We start from the raw sequence: 8,261 nt of genomic DNA, 5'->3' as shown, positions 1-8,261 counted from the left end.
TGGAAGACCGGAGATGGGAACTAATGAAGAAGAAGATGAAGAAGAAGAGGAAGAAGAAAATGAAGAAAGGGAAAGGACGTTGAGCATCGCTTCCAACCGACCCGCACGTCGTTCTCCCTCACCACCACCATCACCACCAGCCCCAAGACCTCCTCCACCGCAAAGACAAGGGGCTGCAAGGAACCTCAATGAAGGGCAAATTCCAGCCCATGATCCATACATCGCTCCACGCCTTCCTCACAACCACCCATTCCATTTTGGTCCAAGGCATGAGGAGAACCTCCACCGTCCCGTATATGGATTACCTCCTCCACCTCACTTGGGTATGATTAGGGAGGATAGGGAGAGGATTTGGGACATAGCCGGAGGTCTGAGAGATGCAAGGGTGAGGGTTAGAAACCAAGAGATCTTGATGGAAAGGACGATCGGGGCAATGAGACGCGTGGATGATGATGCGTTGATGGCAATTCAAGGAGTGCGCCGGGTCGAGGAAGTGATCCTTGCTATGGGATGTGTACTTGCTGTGGTGTGCACGATAATGGCGGTCCTCATGTTTAGGGGATAGACCCGTTAGTACTCTTGTTGGTCATTTGGTTGTATTTGTGAACAATTTCGTTTATGTTGAACTTGTGGTACTTTTTTTGTGTTGTCGTGATGATTGATGCATCACTTCTTTTTACATGTAGCAAGTTTTGAGAAACATATTTGGAAGAATATGAATGAATGCTATGTGTTGGTTATTGATATTTGATGTGTTATTACCATAATATTATAGTTATCGCTATCGCAAAGTAGATAGCACAGCAGGAAATCAGTTCTGACCACTTTTGGTAGAACGGCCATATCTGGAGCTCTGAGTGTCCTTTTGACCTGATTCCAGTTGGAGAAGAAAGCTAACTCACTGGGCTACATTTCATATTTTATGAGTTTTGCCCAGTTCGTCCATCTTGAACCTCTAAATCGTGCCCCAAGTTCGCACTTAGGTTCTGGAAATTTTCTAAAGAAAAATAAAAACATGGTTAACATGATTTTAGATGTGTAACCGCTTAAGCCATACATAAGGACGTGTGTGACGCAATTAGTAAAGGGAACATAAATAGAGGTATATACTGACCTGTAGGTGCAAACGAGACCTTTATACGTTAGGAAAACTTAGGAGTTAGTCGAGTGTGATCAAAGGTTACGAATCGGGTTACGACTTAAAATTCTAAATACGCCTAACTAAACTATGTTCTCCTTTGTAGAGAAATGGCACCAAGAAGGGTCGATGCTGAGACAAGCGCTGAGGCTAGACGCCAAGAGGAAGAGGCTAAGCGAAGGGCTGAGTTGGCGACTCTCATATCCCAACAAATCAATGATGCCATGCCAAACATCGCCGCTCAAATCGCTGAAAATGTCACTGCTACCATCAACATGGCAAGAGGGCAAGAAGGTAGAGGAAATGCCAATGACCGAAATGCTTACAAGACTTTTACGTCTTGCAACCCAAAGGAGTTTTATGGGACGGAGGGTCCCGTTGGGTTGCTGTCTTGGTTTCAAAGCATGGAGGCAGTACTAAACATCATTGATTGTACACCTGCCGACCGTGTCAAGTTTGCGGCAAGTAAGCTTCAAGGGAGAGCACTAACCTGGTGGAACCTCCAAGTCACCACGAGAAGTGTCGCCACAATGAATGCATTGACATGGGAGCAGTTCAAAGAGGAGATGAAAAGGGAATATTGCCCTAGGCCAGCAGTTCAGAAGTTGGAAATCGAGTTTTGGAACCACACCATGAAAGGAATGGAGTTGGAGGCGTATGCGATTCGCTTCCATGAGTTGTGTGTGCTAGTGCCGGATATGGTGAACACCGAAGCAAAGAAAGTGGAAAGGTTTGTTTATGGATTGGCGCCCAAAGTGAGATTGATGGTCACGACGGCGAACCCCGCCACACTGGGAGAAGCTGTGAGTTTGTCGACGAAGCTAGTCAATGACCTAGTTAGGACTGGGAGGTACTCGCGAGGCGAGGCGAGTTCCAAGCAAGGTGGAGGGAGCCGATTCGGTGATCATAAGGGAAGTGGGCCTGATAAGAGGCAGAAGATTGTGAGAAATTATGGTATCAATGAAGCTAACCCCGGCCCGAACCACGGGCTGTCACCAAGATGCAACCGTTGTGGGAACCACCATCGTGATGAATGCAAGCAGTGCACGATTTGCCGCCGATTTGGGCATCTCGCTGCAACTTGTCGAAGTGGAATAAGAGTTGGAGGGAATCGGAATGGATGTCATGAATGTGGGAGTACCGAGCATTGGAGGAATGCATGTCCTAGATTGAGAAGGGCACAAGGCAACCGTAGGGATGGAAATGGTAACCGTGGGAACTTTAGGAATGTCGGAAATCGTGGAAACCAAGTGAACCAAGGCAATGGAAACCGAATGAATCAAGGAAATGGTGGGAACAGAGGAAATGGTGGGAATCAAGCAAACATGGGGAATCAAGGGAATAACAACAACCAAGGAAACCGAGGAAACCAAGGAAGGCAAGCAGGAGGAAGGGTCTATGCAATGGGAGTGAACGAGGCGCGTGATGACCCGAATGTCATCGTAGGTACGTTTCCATTAAATAATGTATATGCCTCTATGTTGTTTGATTCTGGTGCCGAAAGAAGTTTTATCTCTTTTGAATTTAAGGATATGATTGGTAAGAAACCTAATGAGCTTGATGAAACTTACTATATCGAATATGCTAATGGAAACGAGTATAGGACTAAGGAAATTATTTTTGACTGTACGTTAACTTTAGACGAGAAAGATTATAGTATAGACTTGATTCCCATCGAGATAGGAAGTTTTGATGTGATAGTAGGAATGGATTGGTTGTCTAAGATGCGTGCTGAAATACTTTGCCATGAAAGGGTCATTAGAATTCCCTTGGATAATGATGAGGTGCTCATAATACAAGGCCATCGGGCGGGAGTCCAACCCAAGATAGTGTCATCCATGAAAGTAAGGAAATATTTACGTAAGGAATATCACACATACTTGGCACAAGTAGTGGATAAGCAAGTAAAAAGTAAGGATCCTCATAAGGTCATGGTGGTTAGGGACTTTCTAGATGTGTTCCCTGACGAACTACCTGGACTTCCACCCACGAGGCAAGTGGAGTTTACGATTGATTTAGTTCCCGGGGCAGCCCCCGTAGCTAAGGCACCGTACAGGCTAGCGCCCTCCGAGATGCGAGAACTTTCAGAGCAATTACAAGAATTGCTTGATAAAGGTTTAATCCAACCTAGTTCTTCGCCATGGGGTGCTCCAATTCTTTTTGTCAAAAAGAAAGATGGATCTCTGAGGATGTGCATAGACTATAGGGAGTTGAATAAGCTGACGATCAAGAATAGGTATCCGCTGCCACGAATAGACGATTTGTTCGATCAACTTCAAGGAGCATCGCATTTCTCGAAAATCGATCTTAGATCCGGCTATCATCAGTTGAGGGTACGAGAGGAAGATGTACCTAAAACGGCTTTTAGAACGCGCTATGGACATTACGAGTTTCTGGTGATGCCATTTGGTCTCACAAATGCGCCTGCCGTTTTCATGGATCTAATGAACCGAATTTGTAGGCCATACTTGGACAAATTCGTCATAGTATTCATTGATGATATTTTGATATATTCTCGTAGTAAGGATGAACACGAGAAGCATTTAAGAATAATATTGCAATTACTTAGAGACGAGAAGTTGTATGCGAAGTTTTCTAAGTGTGAATTTTGGCTCCGCCAAGTCCAATTCCTTGGACATCTCGTAGACGAAGAAGGAATTCATGTGGACCCATCCAAGATAGAGGCGATTAAGAAATGGGAGGCGCCAAAGACGCCAACGGAAGTGCGTAGCTTCCTAGGATTGGCAGGTTATTATCGAAGATTCATCCAAGGATTCTCTAAAATTGCGGTACCTCTGACCCAATTGACCCAAAAGTCAAGAGAATTCATATGGGGTGAAGAACAAGAACAGGCGTTCCAAACGCTTAAGAACATGTTGTGTGAAGCACCCATACTAGCGTTGCCGGATGGAATGGAAGGATTTGTGGTATATTGTGATGCGTCGAATAAAGGACTTGGGTGCGTGCTTATGCAAAGAGACAAGGTCATTGCCTACGCGTCTAGACAATTGAAGCCACACGAGAAAAATTATTCGACACACGATCTGGAGTTAGGAGCCGTAGTATTCGCCTTGAAAATATGGCGACATTATCTCTATGGCACTAAATGCACCATATTCACCGACCACAAAAGTTTGCAACACATCTTTGATCAAAAGATGCTGAATATGAGGCAAAGGAGATGGATGGAGCTGCTGAATGACTATGAATGTGAAATCAAGTACCATCCGGGGAAGGCAAACGTCGTTGCCGATGCTCTTAGCAGGAAGGTGAATACCAAGGTGCAAAGGGCAAGAATCAGCCACTTACAAGTAAGAATGTCTCTAAGAGATCGTTTCTTAGAAGACCAAGCAAAGGCCTTTGAAGGGAAGAACATTAAGGACGAAGCATTGTGTGGTATGGAAATGAGGTTTGACAAGGATGATGAAGGCATCTTATACTTCAAGGGAAGAGCTTGGGTACCAAAAGTGAATGGTTTAAGAGACATACTCATGAATGAGGCTCACAATACGAAATATTCAATTCATCCGGGCGCGGATAAGATGTATCAAGGCCTAAGAAGAGATTTTTGGTGGCCGGGAATGAAAGGAGACGTGGCCCGATATGTGAGCCGATGCATGACTTGTGCGATGGTCAAAGCTGAGCACCAAAAGCCATCTGGCCTATTAAAGCAGCCAGAGATTCCCGAATGGAAGTGGGAGCAAATAGCAATGGACCTAGTGACAAAGTTGCCTCGAACAAAGAAAGGTCATGATGCTATATGGGTGATAGTTGATCGTCTTACGAAATCAGCCCATTTCATTCCATCAAAGAAGATTGGAACACCGAGCGTTTAGCTCGCTTGTACGTTGAGAAAATTGTAACGCTACATGGTGTACCTTTGTCCATAATATCCGATCGGGATGGTAGATTTACCTCACGCTTTTGGGGTCACGTGCAAGAGGCAATGGGCACAACACTAGCATTAAGCACGGCCTACCACCCCCAAACGGATGGACAAAGTGAGCGAACAATACAAACGTTGGAGGACATGTTAAGGGCCTGTGCATTAGAATTTAGTGGAAGCTGGGATGAGCACTTGCCCTATGCTGAATTTACATACAATAATAGCTATCATTCTAGCATACAATGTGCACCGTTCGAAGCGTTATATGGACGCAAGTGTAGGTCTCCAATGTGTTGGATAGAGACGGGCGAAAGAAGTCTAGCTACCGTCGATTTTGTCCAAGAAACAACGGACAAAGTAGCTATCGTTAAAGAAAAGCTTAAAGCCGCCAGAGATCGGCAAAAGAGTTATGCGGATCAAAGAAGGAAGCCCCTAGAATTTGAAGTTGGCGACAAAGTGCTCCTAAAGGTGTCGCCATGGAAAGGAACAGTGAGATTTGGTAAGAGAGGAAAGTTAAGTCCTCGATACATTGGGCCATTTGAAATTGTGGCTAGAATAGGCCCCGTGGCCTATAAGTTGAAATTACCTCAAGAATTGGGAGATGTCCACGACACTTTCCATGTGTCCAATTTAAAGAAATGCGTGGCGGATGATTCAAAAGTAGTCCCACTCGAGGAACTACGAGTGGAAGATAAGCTCCAATTTCGCGAGGAGCCAATAGAAGTTCTTGACCGCGATGAGAAACGCCTTAAGAAGAGCAAGATCCCTATCGTTAAAGTCAGATGGGATACAAAGCGCGGACCCGAATTTACATGGGAGCGCGAGGACTTCATACGTGAGAAATATCCGCACTTACTCCCTAAGCAAACTCAAATTCCGGGACGGAATTCTTCTAAGGGGGTAAGGATGTAACAACCGTACTTTAATATTATATATGTGCTAGTTAGGTTGTTTACGTTCCCGCAAGCCCTAGTTATACTTGAAGCTAGTAGGTAATGCCCCAAATTAGTAATCTAAAGCTAATGATATGTAAAAGGATTTCCCAATGAAAGTACCTCGGAACAAAAATTTTTAGAGGTGATCAATCGATACGATAATAATAACTTAAGGCTCACAAATTGAGATACCAGTCAAAATTCTTATGGATTGCCCAACAAATCAAAAATAAAACCAAATCAAGAGGATATGATCATGATAAATAAAATTTCCAACTAAAAATATAATTAGACGTATTATGTACGAAAAAAGCGTCGAAAATTTAATAAGTAAGTATATAAGCTTAGAAATTAATACAAATTTACAACCAATGACCTATGTAACCAACTAAAAATACAAAAATATATCCACACACATAAATATACATGACTTACACACACATATACATATTCCTAACTAAAACAACTAATTTCTTATATTTTACTAACAAAACACTTACAAATTAAATCCACACTTAACATATACCCACACTTATACTTATACAACAAAATTATATACAAAAAAAAAAAAAAAAACCCTCCATTTCCCCCCTCATGAGGCCGGCCCCTTCCCCCTTAAGCACACACACTCCTTTTCAAATTACACACTCTTACACTTCCAAGGCAATTAACACTCAAACACTCTCTTCTCCCAACACACACACAATTCATTTTCTCTCAAAAACTCTTCCTTCTCTCCCTCTCTCCTCTCCATTTCGGCAGCCCCTATACAACCAAGAACAAGAACAAAAACTCATCTAAACACTTGTTAATAATAAGGGTTTAGGTTAGAATAAACAAGGGTTTGATTAAGCTACATATTAAGGGTTGTTTAAGGTTGAAACTAGGGTGTTGGAGGCTTGAGGAGTCACGAATTTTCTGCCCATTTTCATCATCAAAAACTTGTTCTTCAAGGGTATATATCTTCATCTCTTTACTAGATTAATCTTGTTCTTGTTTATATTAAAAAGGTTTTATCAAAAGGTTGTGTTTTCTTCATGTTTTCTTTTGAATATACACTTGATGAGGGCAAAGTTGATAGGATCTTTCTTTCCATGCTCATGCATGTTGAATCCATGAAGAAAGATCCAAGGATTCAACTAGTTTAAGACCCAAAAGTGTGGATATAAGTTTAATAGTCTTTGATGTGATTTTTCTTTTGAAAGATGGCTATATTCATGCATATTATGAAAGTGATATTTCTGGAAATATTCATAAAAATTATAGATTTTGTTGATAAAGTGTTGGATCTATAAAAGCTAGCTTCAAAAAGGTGTTATGTGTTGATAGATTGTAAAGTAACTTTTTATATAAAAAGGTGAACATGATATATAAATATTTGTATTTATATTTCTGGAATATTTCATGAAAAATATATTTTTATGTTAATGGATTTTTGATGGTTAAAGCTTTATGTTAAAAAGTGTTGATTTAAGTGCATATATGCTAGATTTAAGAATGTTGGATTATTGTTTGGATTATGAGATGAAGCTAGGCTTGTCATAGGTGAAAAATGTGTTAAAATCAAAGTTAATATTCTGGAAAAATTATGGTAATAACAAAAATATGATTATGGAACCAAACAAGGCAAAATAGGCTTGAAATCGAAAACCGAAAACTTGTTAAAATGCATTTTGAGCACACACATGCACCATAACTATATGACCATGAAAATGTGATGAACATACTGGAAATATGACATATTAAAAGTATAAAACTCAAGTCATTTGATGCATGGCAAGAATAAGCTCAAAAATAGTCTTTTCGGGTCAAATAATCACCAACCGAAAGCACAAAAATTGCACATAGCACACCACCACCACAATCACGACTTAACCCATCAAAATATGATGGACATTCTGGACAAAATGAAATAAGAACAAAAATCCCTTTTGAAGCATTTAAATTGGTTGAGAAATGAGGCAAAAATCGCTATTTCGGTAAACGATTTTATGTTTAAAAGTCCTCAAATTATAAGAACACAAGAGAGATTGAATGGTTACAAATTTTATTTGATAAAAGTTGCCTAAAAAGGGCCTGGGATTTTAGACAAAAGCTCTTGTGATGATTTCTAAGTGTTTTTATAATTTAATGAATTTAAAAGGGATTTTAAGGAATAAATAAATCAATAATAAATTATATGAATCATGAACTTGGACAAAATCACATAAATAGAGTTAAAATAACTTAAACCTACTGGGGAAAATTAATTTCAAGGAAAGAACCAAGTTTTACATAATTTAAGAATAACTAGCTAAGTTAA

Source organism: Erigeron canadensis, chromosome 5 (genome assembly GCF_010389155.1).
Source record: "Erigeron canadensis isolate Cc75 chromosome 5, C_canadensis_v1, whole genome shotgun sequence".
Taxonomy (NCBI): Eukaryota; Viridiplantae; Streptophyta; class Magnoliopsida; order Asterales; family Asteraceae; genus Erigeron; species Erigeron canadensis.
This window is presented reverse-complemented; position numbering follows the sequence as displayed.